This window comes from Symphalangus syndactylus, chromosome 5 (genome assembly GCF_028878055.3).
Source record: "Symphalangus syndactylus isolate Jambi chromosome 5, NHGRI_mSymSyn1-v2.1_pri, whole genome shotgun sequence".
Lineage (NCBI taxonomy): Eukaryota > Metazoa > Chordata > Mammalia > Primates > Hylobatidae > Symphalangus > Symphalangus syndactylus.
Genome location: NC_072427.2, coordinates 146,755,946 through 146,774,128, shown reverse-complemented (window position 1 = coordinate 146,774,128; position 18,183 = coordinate 146,755,946). Strand labels below are relative to the sequence as shown.

At 45.3% G+C, this 18,183-nt stretch overlaps 1 pseudogene; it reads right to left on the bottom strand.

The window, feature by feature from the left end:
* Window positions 1-5,471: 5,471 nt before the first annotated feature.
* LOC129483425 (large ribosomal subunit protein uL22-like) lies at window positions 5,472-6,092 on the bottom strand (annotated as a pseudogene).
* Window positions 6,093-18,183: the final 12,091 nt, after the last annotated feature.

The following is an 18,183-nucleotide window of genomic DNA, read 5'->3' as shown; positions in this document are numbered from 1 at the left end:
TCCAAATGTTATGACTACACTGGTGAGAGCTCTTGCTGCTCCCTGAAAGTGTTGGCTCCAGCTCATGTATTGCCTTTCTTCCATCAGCCTATTTTCCCTCCTCTCACGATCTGGTCCCAGCTCCCCTTTTCTCCTTGGGTTCCTTCTTACCGAAAAGTTCCATCTCCTCCTTGGTATGTTTTAATGCACATTATAGATGCTGTTTCTCTCTCTCTCTGGCTATCTTCTTCTTCTTCTTTTTTTTTTTTTTTAAGCAGAGTTTTGCTCCTGTCATCCAGGTTGGAGTGCAATGATGCGATCTTGGCTCACTGCAACCTCTGCCTCCTGAGTTCAAGCGATTATCCTGCCTCAGCCTCCCTATCTTCCATATTTGAATCATTCCTTCATCCCTCTTTCTCACTTTCTTTTTCAATATTCATCTCTTCAACACTAACAAATTCCCTTTTATTCCTGTATTTCTTTTTCATCTCTGCCTCTTTCTTGACCTACACGTTTAGACTCTTCTTGGTTTTTTTCCCCTGGGAATATCCTGTGTATTCTCACAACCAAGCAAACACAGATACCATATGAGTTTTGTCCAAGAGGAAGGCTGGCTACCTTAGGTTTATAAAATGTTGAGGAAATTTTCAGAACTCTCCAAATCATTTTCAAATGTAGGGAAGCTCCGTGAAAGGGGTGCCAGCCATACTTTGTCTTTTGGCTTTGTTTGAACTTAACTAAGAATCTGGGTTTCTGGGCTCTTAAGGATAAAATGCAATCAGATGCCCAAAGAAAATTGAAAGGCAAGGCTATTATGCGTGCCTTATTTTCTACCAATATTTTTCCTTAGATAATATAATGTGTAGATAACACTTTGTTTGATCCAGGAATTTTTTTTTTTTAAGATAGGATCTTACTCTGTCACCCAGGCTGGAGTACAGTGGCATGATCACAGTTCACTGCAGGCTTGACCTGGGCTCAAGTGATCCTCCTGCCTCAGCCTCCTAAGTCGCTGGGACTACAGGTGCATGCCACTATGCCAGGCGAATTTATATTTATTTTTTTGTAGAGACAGGATTTTGCTATGTTGCTCAGGCTTGATTCAGGAATGTTATTTTATTTTATTTTATTTTATTTTTTTTGAGACGGAGTCTCACTCTGTCGCCCAGGCTGGAGTGCAGTGGCGCAATCTCGGCTCACTGCAAGCTGCGCCTCCCGGGTTCACGCCATTCTCCTGCCTCAGCCTCTCCGCGTAGCTGGGACTACAGGCGCCTGCCACCACGCCCGGCTAATTTTTTGTATTTTTAGTAGAGACGGGGTTTCACCGTGGTCTCGATCTCCTGACCTCGTGATCCACCCGCCTCGGCCTCCCAAAGTGCTGGGATTACAAGCGTGAGCCACCGCGCCCGGCCGTATTTGTTGTTATTCACAGAGACTCCAGTGGTTCAACCACTAAAACATTCCTGCTTTGGATTCAAGAGCAAACTTGAATCACAGAAACTCAAGTCTGAGGAATGGTGGACCTTGCATGCCGTAGAAATATGTAAGTTTCAGGTTACCTGTTAGCTCCCCTTTAGTCTACATTATATATCTCCCTGATGAAATAAATTAGAGAAGAGTACAGGTAGAGAGAGAGCAGATAGTATTAATAAATTACAGACTAGAAGAAAATAAAAGGGGGTATGATGGAAGGAAGGAAAGAAGGAAGGAGTCTAGTTGAGAGGAAGAAAGAGCAGTGGACACAGAAATAAGCAAATCGCACTTTGTAAGCACCTCTGGGACCTCTGAGGGAGCTGTAAGTTCTACATCTCTAAGATACATGGAATCTGGTCAGTCCACAGAACAAGCTGAGTGCTACGCCCAGCTCTTCCTGATCTTCCTGCCCCAGAACTTGCTCTTCTTCCATCTGCTCCACAGTGAGGGGGCTGAGAGTAGAAAACAGATGTGATTCTAGTCTGAGGAGAGTCAGGGGGAAGAAAAGGGTGTTGGGAGAAGAAACAAAAAAGCAGATGCAAAGCAGGACATAGCTAAGGCAGGACATGGAATAGAGAGCCTAGAGCAACAATCAAGTTTTCCATGAAGCTCAGACAGATGGAGACACTGAACTCGGGCCAGTCATTTGGCAGGGAGAGCAATGACCTCAATGTGCTGGCCTGGCTAGAGGCTATAGTTTAGGAGAGCCTCCCCAGGCAGTGGGAGGGGGCGTTCTCCTGGGGTTGTAGGAGGTAGTCTAGAGTTGGGGCAGTGAAAATAGGAACAGAATGTTCAGAGCAGGGCTGAACAAGAGAACAGGCAGGGAGTAGCATCCTAGAAGGAAAGGAGAGGTAGTGAGGCAGGAACTGGCAGAAGAGCAGGACAACCATGTATTGTTGGGTTTTAAAGACTTTTGAGAATGCAGTTTGTTTCAAGGTTGGTTAGTTTCTTTTTTCTTTTTTTTTTTTTTTTGTGTGTGTGTGTGAGATGGAGTCTCGCTGTGTTGCCCAAGCTGGAGTGTAGTGGCATGAACTTGGCTCACTGAAACCTTCGTCTTCTGGGTTCAAGTGGTTTTCCTGCCCTAGTAACTGGGATTACAGGAACCCGCCACCAGGCCTGGCTAATTTTTGTATTTTTAGTAGAGAGGAGGTTTCGCCGTGTTGGCCTGGCTGGTCTCAAACTCCTGACCTCAAGTGATTTGCTCCCCTCAGCCTCCCAAAGTACTGGGATTACAGGTGTGAGACACCACACCTGGCCAAGGTTGGTTAATTTTTTCATGGCAACTATGGTGGGTCCTTTATTCTACTACAGTTCCCCATTTGTTTTCAGAGCCCAGGTTTGGATCCCCAGGCTTAGAGATCCTCAAATTTGTTTTTCTCAGGGTGATTTGGTCAGCCTCTTTTGCATTGTACATTAATTAATCATTTAATGACATCAAGTCAAAATCAGCACCAACGGTCAGAAACGAGCAAATGCCATCCAGAGTTACAAGTCCATAATTTTCTGGGGTTCTTTTTGAGTCACTGAGTAGCAATCCATACTTCCATCCCGTATAGGCTGGATCTTCTGAGGGTAGACAACACATTCTCCAGCAAAAAGAAAGCCCCTCATGGGACTGACTGGCAGGTGTAGAAGTGACTTAATGAAGGCAATCGATGTTTGAGTTACCCAGGAAAATTTTAGTTTTTATAAAATGTCTGTGAAAGATGGGCAAAGTGCAAAGAAAGGAGAGAGACAGAGATGCGAGATGTCAAGCTGGTTTTATTCATCTGTTTATTGGCCTGTAAAGAATACACCCATTAGCTGAAGGCCTCTGGGCAAATGTACAGAAACGTTATTACTACAGTCCCATCCAACTAAATTAAACCCAGGAGCTAAACACACACACAAAAAATTTCCCATAAAAGGAAGGAAAAGAAAGGGGGAAGGTTATATGAGGCAGGGAGGGCAGGGAGAGGGAGTGGTGTGTGTAGAGGAATGAAGCAATGAAGTAGTAACAGCCAAACACAAAAGACGGACTTAGATGCCAAAAGACATATGCCCTTAGAAAACTGAAGCTAGGGAACACTTGTTTGTCCATCAGAATCCAGCCTAGATGTTGCCTCCTGCCAGAAACCTCTCCTGATCCCCTCTGCCTCTGAAGAGTTAATCATTCCCTCTATTAAACCAACTCTTTGTTTATTTGTATAATTATATAATTCACTTTATTAAACTCTTTTACATATGTTTAATCGCTATTAGGCTGAGTGTTTCTTTTTCTTATTTTTTATAGAAATGGGATCTCACTATGTTGCCTGGGCTGGTATCAAACTCCTGGGCTCAAGTCATCCCCCTGCCTCGGCCTTTCAAAGTACTGGAATTATAAGCGTGAGCCACTGCCCCCAGCCTAGGCTAAGTGATTCTTGATGGCAGAGGCTGTCTTACTCCTCTTTAGCTGACATAATGGTTAGCACATCAAAACTCAGAATTTGAAGCCTGGGCAATGTGGCAAGACCTTGTCTCTATGTCTCTACAACAACAACAACAACAAAATTGTTTTTTTTCTTTCTTTTTTTTTTTTTTTTTTGAGACAGAGTTCCACTCTGTCACCCAGGCCAGAGTGCAATGGCACAATCTCAGCTCACTGCAACCTCTGCCTCCAGAGTTCAAGCGATTCTCCTGCCTCAGCCTCCCAAGTAGCTGAGATTACAGGCACCCACCACCACACCCAGCTAAATTTTTTGTATTTTTTAGTAGAGACAGGGTTTTACCATGTTGGCCAGGCTGGTCTCAAACTCCTGACCTCAGGTGATCCACCGGCCTCTGCCTCCTAAAGTGTTGGGATTACAGGTGTGAGCCACTACACCTGGCCAAAAAATTGTTTTTAATTAGTCAGGCATGGTGGCATATGCCTGTGGTCCCAGCTACTTAGGAGGCTAAGGCAGGAGGATCACTTGAACCCAGGAGGTCTAGGCTGCAGTGAGCTATGACTGTGTCACTACACTCCAGCCTGGGCAACACAGTGAGACCCTATCTCAAAAAAAAATTATCTAAATTTGGTCAACTGGATTGAATTGAGATGAAGACTTGAAATAGTAACTTCCTATTTCTGATATATTAACATTCAAAAACTTAGTCAAATGCGAGGGGGTAGAGGATAACGTTTTAGGGAAGTAAGCAGTTTGAGAGTATACATGGAGTTCAGCAAGCGGAACAAGCAATCAATGTATTGAAGCGATATGGGGGCAATAGAGCAAAAAGGAATAGGCTCCCCCAAAGCAGAAAAATTGGGCAACAGCTAGTCTTAAAATAAAGGAATTTTAGCAGTAAGACTTTAAAAGTTATTTCATGTAAAACATATATAATTTATATCTACAATAATTAGTGCTTCTGTCTCATTATTTTGCTTTGTGTAAATTTTCTGATGGCACTGGTAGTCAGTCTTACACTGTTACAGTCATACTTTCTTGACCATACGGATGTAAAATGTTTGATCCAGGTTTAAGATTCTGCTCAAGTTCCTGAACCCACAACAAAAAAGATATAAATAACTGATAAAACTGGCTATAGACAAACAAAACAGGACAAGTTCTAAAAATTCATTCATTCATCCATCTTCTCATTCTACCTGCCAAAAAAAAAAAAGAGAGAGAGAGAGAAACTCTGAAATTTGCAAATATGGTTTAAAACAGGAAAGTTCAATGTATATAGTTATTAATAATAACTCATATAATTAGTAATTTAAGCACATCTATATAATAAATATATAGTTTTATAAATTATATGTATTAATACTAGGCAGCCTGTAAGAGAGTCCCAACGATCCCCATCTCCTGTTTTGTTTTTGAGATGGAGTCTCTTTCTGTTGCCCAGGCTGGAGTGCAGTGGTGCGATCTTGGCTCACTCTCAATCTCCCTCCACCTCCCAGGTTCAAGCAATTCTCCTGCCTCAGCCTCCCAAGTAGCTGGGATTACAGGTGCCAGCCACCCCACCATGCTAGTTTTTGTATTTTTATTTATTTATTTATTTTCCTTTTAATTACATTTATTTTAATGCTGAATTTAGTCCCGTGCCATAAGTTTTTGTTTCTTCAGTTTCTTCTGGGATATCTTTTTCTTCTGGGCAACCTCCTCTTCTGGTTTAGGAACAATCTGTTCCTTTTCTGTAAGGATCATCTCAGTGTGGCAGGGAGAGCTCACGTATGGGTTAATCCGACCATGAGCTCTGTAGGTCCGGCGGCGCATCTTAGGTGCTTTGTTCACTTGGATATGCTCAATGACCAGAGAATCTACATCTAAACCCTTAAGTTCAGCATTACTCTCTGCGTTTTCAAGCATGTGCAGCAAAAATTCAGCACTCTTTTTGGGTCACCGACCTTGTGTCCAGCCCCACTGCTTGGCCTGCGCACACCTGCCAACTCCACCATTGTAACGTCGGAATGGTACGCACTGTTTCTGTAAAGTGACATCTTTCAGATACTTTGTGGCTTTTCGTATATGCATACCCTTGATGGCCTGAGCAGTTTCACGAGTGTTCTTAAAGTGAACACGAAGATTGGAACCTCTTGATTTGCATGATTTCGTGGGGTTCTCCGGGTCAAGTGAATAGCAAACCATTTTCACAGATTACCTCAGAGGCCAACTGGCCCTGGCTCCCAAAGTCAGGCCCTCTGCCACGTCCTCCCGCATAAGAAACCACCACATCCAGCGAGGATTTAGTAGCCCTAGGAGTTCTCCTCCTGGGGGCCTGGAGGCCGGCGACCCCGAAGCCAGGATGGCGGCGATGGCAGGAGGATTGAGCCCTTGGAGCAATGCAGGAGCTAGTTTTTGTATTTTTAGTAGAGATGGTGTTTCACCATGTTGGCCAGGCTGGTCTTGAACTCCTGAGCTCAAGTGATCTGCCCGCGTCACTCTCCCAAAGTGCTGGGATTACCGGTGTGAGCCACTGTGCCTGGCCTCCCACCTCCTGTTCTTCATCCCCTGTGTGATCCTCCCCCTTTGAGTGTGGGCTGATCTTAGGTACTACGAGCAAATAGAACATAGCAGAGGTGATGAGGTGTGACTTCCCAGATTATGTAACAGAAAGACTCTGGCTTCTATTTTTGGTGCTCCTTGTTGCTCTCCTGCTTTCTTCTTTGCTCTGAACAAAGCCAGCTGCCATGCTGTAAGCTGCTTTATTGAGATGCCCATGTGGCAAGGCACTGATGTGTGTAGCCACAAGCCAGCAACCCAAGGCCTGCCAAAAGCCACGTGCATGAACTTGGAAGTGGATCTTCTCTCAGTTGGGCCCTGAGATGATGACAGCACCAGCTAACACCTCGATGACAGCCTTGTGAGATACCCTAGCCAGAGGTACCCAGCTAAGTCGTGTTTGGATTACTAATCAACAGAAACGTTGGGAAAATAAATGTTTTTTGTTTTAAGCTGTTAAATTTTGGGCTAGATAGATAAATAATATGTTGTATAACTACAATATAGGATTATTTTATCTATTATATAAATTTAATATATATATATTTGTAACTATATATAGTATATGCCTTAGTCCATTTGTGTTGCTGTAAAGGAATACCCAAGGCTGGGTAAGTTATAAAGAAAAGAGGTTTATTTGGCTCGTGATTCTGCAGGCTGTGCAAGAAGCGTGGTGCCAGCATCTGTTTCTGGTGAGGGACACAGGTTTCGTCCACTCATGGATGAAGAGGAAGGGGAGCTGGTGTGTGCACATATCACACGGCAAGAGAGGAAGGAAGCAAGAGAGAGGGGAGGGAGGAGCCAGGCTCTTTTTAACAACCAGCTCTCACAAGAACTAATAGAGTGAGAACTCACTAATTACTATGGGGAGAACACCAAGCCATTTATGAGGGATCTGACCCCATGATCCAAGCACCTCCCACTAGGCCTACCTCCAACATCGGGGGTCAAGTTTCAACATGAGATTTGGAGGGGCCAAACCATATCCAAACCATAGCAGTATATAATAATTATACGATATAGTATCAATACAGTTATATTAAGATGAAATACTGTAAATTACCTTATATATTAAATATTAATGTAAATTAGTAATAATAGTAATATTTATGGAGCATTTATCATGCATTAGGCTATGGTAGCTAAAAAGTAAGTACAGTATGATTATGCTACATAAATTATATACCTCCTTTGGAAAGTAATACATTCATAGGAAAGCAGAGAGAAAAGAAAGGAAGGAAATGAAAAGAAAAACTAAAGAAGAGATAAGGGAGAAGGGACAGGAGAGAAGGAAGAGACATGGAGAGTAAGAAGGAATCAAGACCCCATGATTCAGTTACCTCCCCTGGGTCCCTCTCACAACATGTGGGAATTCACCGAAGTTGAGATTTAGGTGAGCACACAGCCAAACCATCTCATTCTGTCCCTGATCTCTCCAAATCTCATGTCCTCACATTTCAGAACCAATCATGCCTTCCCAAGAGTCCCCCAAAGTCTTAACTCATATCAGCATTAACCCCAAAGTCCACAGTCCAAAGTCTCATCCAAGACAAGGCAAGTCCCTTCCACCTATGAGCCTGTAAAATCAAAAGCAAACTAGTTACTTCCTAGATACAATGGGGGTACAGGTATTGGGTAAATACAGCTGTTTCAAGTGGGAGAAATTGGCCAAGACAAAGGGGTTACAGGGCCCATGCAAGTCCAAAATCCAGTGGAGCAGTCAAATTTTAAAGCTCCAAAATGATCTCTTTGACTCCAGGTCTCACGTCCAGGCCACACTGATACAAGCGCTGGGTTCCCATGGTCTTGGGCAGCTCTGCCCCTGTGGCTTTGCAGAGTACAGTCTCCCTCCCAGCTGCTTTCACAGGCTGGCGTTGAGTGTCTGCAGCTTTTCCAGGCACAAGGTGCAAGCTGCTGGCGGATCTACCATTCTGGGGTCTGGAGGGCCGCGGCCCTCTTCTCACAGCTCCACTAGGCAGTGCCTCAGTAAGGACTTTGTGTGGGGGCTCCAACCCCACATTTCCCTTCTGCACTGCCCTAGCAGAGGTTCCGCATGAGGACCCCACCCCTGTAGCAAACTTTTGCTTGGGCATCCAGGTGTTTCCATACATCTTCTGAAATCTAGACAGAGGTTCCCAAACCTCAATTCTCGACTTCTGTCCAACCGCAGGCCCAATATCACATGGAAGCTGCCAAGGCTTGGGGCTTCCACCCTCTGAAGCCACAGCCCAAGCTGTATGTTGGCCCCTTTCAGCCACGGCTGGAGTGGCTGAGACACAGGTCACCAAGTCCCTAGGCTGCACACAGCACAGAGACCCTGGACCCAGCTCATGAAACCACTATTTCCTCCTGGGTCTCCGGGTCTGTGCTGGGAGGGGCTGCCGTGAAGGTCTCTGGCATGGCCTGGAGGCATTTTCCCCATGGTCTTGGGGCTTATAGGCTCCTTGCTACTTATACAAGTTTCTGCAGCTGGCTTGAATTTCTCCCCCAGAAAACAGTTTTTTCTTTTCTTTCTTCTTCTTTTCTTTTTTTATATGGAATTTCAGTCCTGTTGCTCAGGCTGGAGTGCAATGACACAATCTCAGCTCACCGCAAATTCTGCCTCCCAAGTTCAAGCAATTCTCCTGCTTCAGCCTCCCAAGCAGCTGGGATTACAGGCATGTGCCACCACCCCAGATAATTTTGTATTTTTTAGTAGAGACAGGGTTTCTCCATGTTGGTCAGGCTGTTCTTGAACTCCCAACCTTAGGTGATCTGCCCACCTCGGCCTTCCAGCATGCTGGCATTACAGGAATGAGCCACCGCACCCAGCTGGGTTTTTCTTTTCTATTGCATAGTCAGGCTGCAAATTTTCCAAACTTTTATGCTCTGCTTTCCTTAAAAAACTGAATTCTGGCTGGGTATGGTGGCTCACACCTGTAATCCCAGCACTTTGGGAGGCCCAGTGGGTGGTTCATGAGGTCAGGAGTTCAAGACCACCCTGGCCAAGATGGTGAAACTCCATCTCTACTAAAAAAATACAAAAATTAGCCAGGTGTGGTGGTGGGCGCCTGTAATCCCAGCTACTCAGGAGGCTGAGATGGAGAATTGCTTGAACCCGGGAGGCAGAGGTTGTGGTGAGCTGAGATTGCGCCATTGCACTCCAGCCTGGGTGACAGAGTGAGACTCCAACTCAAAACAAAACAAAGCAAAACAAAGCCTGAATGCCTTTAATAGCACCCAAGTCACCTCTTGAATGCTTTGCTGTTTAGAAATTTCTTCCACTAAATACCCTAAATTATCTCTCTCAAGTTTAAATTTCCACAAATCTCTAGGGCAGGGGCAAAATGCCACCAGTCTCTTTGCTAAAACATAACAAGAGTTACCTTTGCTCCAGTTCCCAACAAGTTCCTCATCTCCATCTGAGACCACCCAGCCTGGATTTTATTGTCCATATTGCTGTCAGCATTTTGGGCAAAGTCATTCAACAAGTCTCTAGGAAGTTCCAAACTTTCCCACATTTTTCTGTCTTCTTCTGAACCCTTCAAACTGTTCTAATCTCTGCCTGTTACCCAGTTCCAAAGTTGCTTCCACATTTTCGGGGGTCCTTTCAGCAATACCCCACTCTGTTGGTACCAATTTACTGTATTAGTCCATTTTCATGCTACTGATAAAGACCTATCCAAGATTGGGAAGAAAAAGAGGTTTAATTGAACTTACAGTTTCACATGGCTGGGGAAGCCTTAGAATCGGGAGGAGAAAGGCACTTCTTACGTGGCAGCAGCAAGAGAGAATGAGGAAGAAGCAAAAGTGGAAACGCCAGATAAACCCATCAGATCTCATGAGACTTAATCACTACCACGAGAATAGCATGGGAGAGATGACCCCCATGATACAATTACCTCCCCCGAGTCCCTCCCATGACACATGAGAATTCTGGAGGATGCAATTGAAGCCGAGATTTGGGTGAGGACACAGCCAAACCGTATCAGTTCTCATGAGATCTGGTTGTTTGGAAGTGTGTGCTACCTCCCTGCCTCCCCATGCTCCTGCTTTCACCGTGTGAATGGCCTGCCCCTGCTTTGCCTCCCGTCATGAGTAAAAGCTTCCTGAGGTCTCACCAGAAGCAGATGCCGCTATGCTTCCCATATAGCCTGTGGAATCATAAGCCAATTAAACCTCTTTTGTCTATAAATTACCCAGTCTTGGAGTCAAGTGGTGCCATCTTGACTCACTGCAACCTCCATCTCCCAGGTTCAAGAGATTTTCGTGCCTCAGCCTCCTGAGTAGCTGAGATTACAGGTGCCTGCCACCATGCCCAGCTAATTTTTGTATTTTTAGTAGAGACAGGGTTTCACCACATTAGCCAGGCTAGTCTCGAACTCCTTGAGGTGATTCGCCTGCCTTGGCCTCCCAAAGTGCTGGGATTACAGGCCTGAGCCACCATGCCTGGCCTCTGACCAGGTATTTCTTTAGAGTAATGCAAGAACAGCCTAATACAGTGACAGAGCGATGCTGAGAGCAGTGACAGGTAGAGGTACAGTGCTGGTCTTTCAAATACTCCTTACTGACAAGTTTTCGTGAATCACTGATACCTTTCCATCTGAAGAGCATTCTCCTCAACTCCCTGAATGGTGCTATTTAACAAACTACACCAAAACTTAGTGACTAAAAACAACAATAATGATTATTTTTCTTGATTTTGTGTGTTGATCAGGCAGGAATTCTGCTTTACACAGTGTTAGCTGGGCTGCAGGAATGGCTGAATGGCTAGTTGGTGCTAGCTGCCAGTGGGAATCCCAAATAGGGTTGTTGGCAGAAGCCCCAAGTGTCTTCCACGTAGTATCTCCACCAACTCAACTCACTTGAGCTTCTTTTTTTTTTTTTTGAGATGGAGTCTTGCTCTTTTGCTCAGGCTGGAGTGCAGTGGTACAATCTTGGCTCACTGCAACCTCTGCCTCCCAGATTCAAGAAATTTTTCTACCTTAGCCTCCCCAGTAGCTGGGACTACAGGTGTGTGCCACCACGCCTGGCTAATGTTTGTAGTTTTTAGTAGAGACGGGATTTCACCATGTTGCCCAGGCTAGTCTCAAATTCCTGACCTCAGGTGATCCGCCTTCTTTGGCCTCCCAAAGTGCTGGGATTACAGGAGTGAGCCACCGTAACCGGCCTCACTTGGCCTTCTGACAGCACAATCATGGGTTGAGAGAGTATGTGAAGAAACATCACATCTCCTAAGGCTTAGTCTCAGAAGTCCCCACCATGTTCTGTTGGTTCAAATAAGCCACAGAGTCAGTTCCAATTTAAGGGAAAGAGAAATAAACTCCACCTTTTACCGGGAAGAGCGGCAAAAAACAAACATGCAGTCATCTTTAGTCCTCCACAGCATCTCTGAAGTTAAGCCTCATCGTTTCAACAGACTAGGGTTAAGTGTCAAATAGTCAACATTTACATTTTGCCCTTTCCCTGAAGCCTAACTCACCTCTTCTCACAATTCTTTTTTTTTTTTTCCTTTTTTAGGGGACCAAGGGGCCAGCGTCTCACCCTGTTGCCTAGGCTGGAGTACAGTGGCGCTATCTCAGCTCACTGCAACCTCTGTCTCTCAGATTCAAGCGATTCTCCTGCATGAGCCTCCCAAGTAGCTGGGATTAGAGGCATGTGACACCATGCCCAACTGATTTTTGTGTTTTTAGTAGAGATGGGGTTTCACCATGTTGGCCAGGCTGGTCTCGAACTCCTGACCTCAAGTGATCTGCCCACCTCAGCCTTTCAAAGTACTAGAATTACAGTCATGAGCCACTGTGTCCAGCCTCTTGTCACAATTCTTTTTTTTTTTTTGAGACGGAGTCTCGCTCTGTCGCCCAGGCTGGAGTGCAGTGGCGCGATCATGGCTCACTGCAAGCTCCGCCTCCCGGGTTCAAGCAATCCTCCTGCCTCAGCCTCCCAAGTAGCTGGGATTACAGGTGCCTGCCACCACACTCAGCTAATTTTTGTATTTTAGTAGAGACAGAGTTTCACCATGTTGGCCAGGCTGGTCTCCAACTCCCAACCTCAGTGATCTACCCACCTCGGCCTCAAAATGCTGGGATTACAGACGTGAGCCACTGTACCTGGCCCTTTTCTCACAATTCTAAGAAAAGCTGTCACGCAAGAACCTCTTTGTTGCTGAATAATACAGACACATTTCAGTCTTATTTTCTTATTTTCTGAAACATTAGTCATTGCTGACCAGTCCCTACTTTTGAAATGTCCTCTCCTCTTGACATCTATGATATCACAGTCCTTGTTTTCCTCTTAACACCTCTCTACTGTTCTTTTACATTTCCTTTTTCTTCTTCTGTTTACTCTTAAGTGCTGGTTTTCAAGGTTCTGGCCCGGCCACCTCTCTTTTTACTGTGCTTTCTCCCTCTCCTTAATCCACTCCCAAGTTTTCATTTACCATCTATTGGTATATTCTCCCAGATCTATACTTCAGTCTAACCTCTATCTATCACCTAAAATAATCAAAAGGGTCAGGATCTAATTTCAAAACAGTTTATTCAGGTGCAAAGAGTGGAAACATCAACTCCAAAAGAAGGAAGTCAGCTTTGTGAAGTCAGGAAGTTAAAGGTTCATTTCTATAGACAGAGGAGCCTTTAGCAGGATTACAACTTTTTCAGACAAGGTTGGCACATAGTTATAGCAAGCTGATTGGTTATAAAAATGTTTCTTTTTGGTAGAGTACATATAGTTGTTTTCTTGTTTTTTTTTTTTTTTTTTTTTTTTTTTTTTACGGAAGTGTAATAGTCATGGGTTTTCTGTCATCTGGTCTAAGCAAGGCAGAACAACAAAGGAAAAGTTAATCTGTAACAAAGGTCATTAATTAAGAAGGCAGGAGGTTTTTGTCCCTGACGTCGTTAAATTTTCTCTAGTCATTGTACAGGACAAGAAAAATGAGAAAACAAGTTAATCTATAGTCTGAGAAACATGTTATAGCCAAATGGGACTCAGATCAGTCTCATCTCTGTCAAGGTTTAAATGTTTTGGGGGGTTCCAAAAGCTTTTCTTTTTGAGACAGGGTCTCACTTTGTCACCCAGGCTGGAGTGCAATAGCGTGATCTGGGCTCATTGCAGCCTTGACCTCCTGGGCTCAAGCGATCCTCCTACCTCAGCTCTCCCAGTAGCTGGGACTACAAGCGTATACCACCACACCACACTCAGCTAATTTTTTGTATTTTTTTGTAGAGACAGGTTTTCACCATGTTGCCTGGGCTGGTCTCGAACTCCTGAGCTTGAGTGATCCCCCAGCCTTGGCCTCCCAGAGTACTAGGATTACAGGAGTGAGCCACTGTGCTAGGCCCCCAACAGCTTTTTTTTTTTTGAGACAGAGTCTTGCTCTGTTGCCCAGGCTGGAGTGCACTGGCATAATCTCAGCTCACTCGGCTGGGCGCGGTGGCTCACACCTGTAATCCCAGTACTTTGGGAGGCCGAGGCGGGTGGATCACGAGGTCAGGAGATCGAGACCATCCTGGTTAACACGGTGAAACCCCGTCTCTACTAAAAATACAAAAAAATTAGCCAGGCGCGGTGGCAGGCGCCTGTAGTCCCAGCTACTCCGGAGGCTGAGGCAGGAGAATGGCGTGAACCCGGGAGGCGGAGCTTGCAGTGAGCCGAGATCGCGCCACTGCACTCCAGCCTGGGCGAAAGAGCGAGACTCCGTCTCAAAAAAAAAAAAAAAAAAAAAAAAAATCTCAGCTCACTGCAACCTCTGCCTCCCGGGTTCAAGTGATTCTCCTGCCTCAGCCTCCTGAGTAGCCAGGACTACGTACGGGTGTGCACCACCACACCTGACTAATTTTTGTATTTTTAGTAGAGATGGGGTTTCACCATGTTTGCCATGCTGGACTTGAACTCCTAGCCTCAAGTGGTCCACCCGCCTCGGCTTCCCAAAATGCTGGGATTACAGGTGTGAGCCACTACATGTAGCCTAACAGCTTTTAAATTATATTTATTTTTACATATCTATGTCCTCAGCTCTAAGTCTGAATATGTAATAGGACATCATTGTTTGAACATCCCATAGGCACCTTGAGTCAGACAGGCTTTAATTACAGAAAGCTGACTCAGGAAGGGGAAAAGCTAAAGAAACACTCTAGTCTGAGCCCCCAGGAGTGACTACCAAGGGACTCTATTGCTTCTCCACCATCTAGGGGCCACCTTCCAAAATTGGAATGTCACCACTCAGGCATGAGAGCCACCCTGGCCGTGCTATAGTCCACACCAAGAAATCATATGCTCACTCCTTGCTGCTCTTCTCACTGAGCTTGGTTTTTAATTCGTCTCATTCTAGGGTATACGGTCACTGGAATCTAAATCACATTCAAACTCTAGCTGTAGGAGAGTCTTGAATATGTAGTTTTTTGTTTTCCACCACCTGTAGTCCAGGAAAAGCTCAAGGAAAAAGTGTGGATAAATGTTGAGCAAGCTAAATCCCTTATAGCTCGACATGTCTGTGACAGAATTGTCACTTTCCTGCACAGTGCACCCCCACCCTCAGCTAAACTGGTGCCATAATCTACTAAGTTACACAGTTGAAATATGTGTGAATCATCCTCATTTTCCTCAATGTCTGTCTTTGCCTAACTTGAGTCCCAGCACATACACCACACCCTTTATCACACACACCACACCCTTTATCACTAAAATCCCATTAAGCCTACCTCCCTAATATCGTTCAAATCCATCCATCCTCTATTCTTCCCACACGGCTTCAGCTCTGTTCAGTCATTACTCTAACAGAGTCCTAAGTGACCTCCCAGTTTCCACCCATGCTTCCCCATCTTTATAATACAAAGCAGCCAGAGTAATCTCTTTAGCACTAATCTGATTAAGTCATTCCCTGGTTTAAAAACTGTAAAGACCCTTCATTATCCTTAGGATGTGGACGAAACTCTTTAGCAAGACATACACAGCTATTCATAATATTTTTATGTTGTGTCATCAGTGCTCCAACCCACCCACCCCAGAAACTTTGCCCTTTTTTTTTTTTTTTCTTTTTTTGAGACAGGGTCTCACTCTGTTACCCAAGCTGGAGTGCAGTGGCACAATCTCGGCTCACTGGAACCTCCACCTCCTGGGCTCAGGTGATCCTCCCACCTCAGCTTCCCAAGTAACTGGGACTACAGGCATGCGCCGCCATGCTTGGCTAATTTATTTTTATTATTTGTTTATTTTTGTAGAGACAGGGTCTTGCCATGTTTCCCAGGCTGGTCTCAAACTCTTGGACTCAACAATCAACTCACCTTAGCCTCCCAAAGTGCTGGGATTACAGGCGTAAACCACCATGTTCACACACCCAGCCTTGCCCCTTGTTTTTTAGCCATACTGAATTACTTGCAGTTCTTCAAAAGCTCAGAAGTCTTTCTTATTTTTCTTTTTTTTAATTAAATATATTTTTTAAAATTTAAAAATTGAGACAGGGTCCTGCTATGTTACCCAGGCTGGTCTCGAACTCTTGGACTCAAGTGATCCTTGCACCTCGGCCTCCCAAAGTGCTAGGATTACAAGCTTGAGCCACCACGCCTGGCCGGTCTTTCTTTTTTTCTTTTCTTTTTTTTTTGAGACGGATTTTCGCTCTCGTTGCCCAGGCTGGAGTGCAATGGTGAGATCTTGGCTCACTGCATCCTCCGCCTCCCGGGTTCAAGCGATTCTCCTGCCTCAGCCTACCGAGTAGCTGGGATTACAGGCATGCACCACCACGCTCTGCTAATTTTGTTTTTAATAGAGACGGGGTTTCTCCATGTTGGTCAGGCTGGTCTCAAACTCCCGACCTCAGGAGATCCCTGTCTCGGCCTCCCAAAGTGCTGGGATTACAGGCATGAGCCACTGCGCCCAGCGGTCTTTCTTATGTCTAAGACATTGGCAAATAATTTCAGTCTTTGAAAGAATGCTCTGCAGACGAGATCCTGCCAGAGGCCCTAACTTCTGGAATGCGGGGCTGTGTTCAGGAGAGACTGTTCAAGTTCTGTCTTGCATTTCCCTCATTGTGGTCACTGAGAAATGGCATGGATTCCAGCTGGTGCAGGGGATGCAAAGGAAAATTAAGCTCATTTTTCAGGATGATCTGACATCAGATTTTTACCTATTTAGCAGATTCTGCATTCTTTATGTCACTGAAGCTGATTCAGTAGCCAGAAAATAGCTACATAAAGAGGCTTGGTCAGGTTAGGAATTCCAGTAATCTTCAAGGGGTTGTATTAGTTGAAAAAACTCATATGAGTGAACAACACTTTCCAGCCATACAGAAGTTCACTGTGCTTGACCTTGGGATGGCCAGCCAGATGGAAGCATCCTGCCTCACCATCCAGTGAATGGAAGAGCAAACCAAAGAGCTCTGGAAAAATCCTTTCTCAGGAAGAAAGGGGCTCTGTTTTCTGAGCCATTTATTCTTTGTTTTTGTTTTTGTTTTGAGACGGAGTCTCACTTTGTCATCCAGGCTGGAGTGCAGTGGTGGCATGATCTTGGCTCACTGCAACCTCCACCTCTCGGTTCAAGTGATTCTCCTGCCTCAGCCTCCTGAGTAGCTGGGATTACAGGCACCTGCAACCACCACCAAGCCTGACTAATTTTTGTATTTTTAGTAGAGATGGGGTTTCACCATTTTGGCCAGGCTGGTCTTGAACTCCTGATCTCAAGTAATCCACCCGTGTGGGCCTCCCAAAGTGCTGGGATTACAGGCATGAGCCACCGCGCCCAGCCATCCACCCCTTATTTAGCATAGCATCAAGAAATAACCATAAAATTGGGCAACCAGTCACCATCGGGGCTGCTCTGTCTTTGGAGTAGCCATCCTTTTATTCCTTTACTTTCTTGATAAACTTGCTTTTCCTTTGCACTGTGGACTCGCCCTGAATTCTTTCTTGCGCAAGATCCAAAAACCCTCTCTGGGGGTTTGGATCGGGACCCCTTTCCTGTAACACCGCTATACTGTCTGGGTTCAGGCATTGAAGTTATTGGACTGTGGAGGGCACTGCCTCATTCAGTTAAGATGAAAAGCGTCGCTAGAGATCTCTCATTCCCAGCAAAATGCCAATTAGGGCAGATTTTAATGTGTGACCTTGACCTTCATCTATTATGGAAAGGTCTTCTATGTTTTTTTTTTTTGTTTTTTTTTTTGAGACGGAGTCTCGCTCTGTCGCCCAGGCTGGAGTGCAGTGGTGCAATCTTGGCTCACTGCAAGCTCCGCCTCCCGGGTTCACGCCCTTCTCCTGCCTCAGCCTCTCCCAGTAGCTGGGACTACAGGCGCCTGCCACCACGCCCGGCTAATTTTTTGTACTTTTAGTGGAGACGGGGTTTCACCGTGGTCTCGATCTCCTGACCTCGTGATCCGCCTGCCTCGGCCTCCCAAAGTGCTGGGATTACAAGCGTGAGCCACCGCGCCCAGCCGGAAAGGTCTTCTAAAAAGTTTTGTGTGCTAGATCTAAAAGACCCATCTAAAGGAAACAAACTTACAATGAAGCATTGTGTATTACAAGCCCCTTGTTCCTGGGGTCAGAGCTGCTGTTCTCCAGGTCTGGTTTTTTTGTTTTTTTTTTGAGACAGGGTCTCACTTTGTCACCCAGGCAGAAGTGCAGTGGCACAATCTTGGTCTCAAATGATCCTCCCACCTCAGCCTCCCAAGTAGCTGGGACTATAGTTCGATACCACCACGCCCAGCTAATTTTTGTAGAGATGGGGTTTCACCATAGCATATGGACACCATTCTTAGGCTGGTCTCAAATTCCTGAGCTCAAGCCACCCACCCTCCTCGGCCTCCCAAAGTATA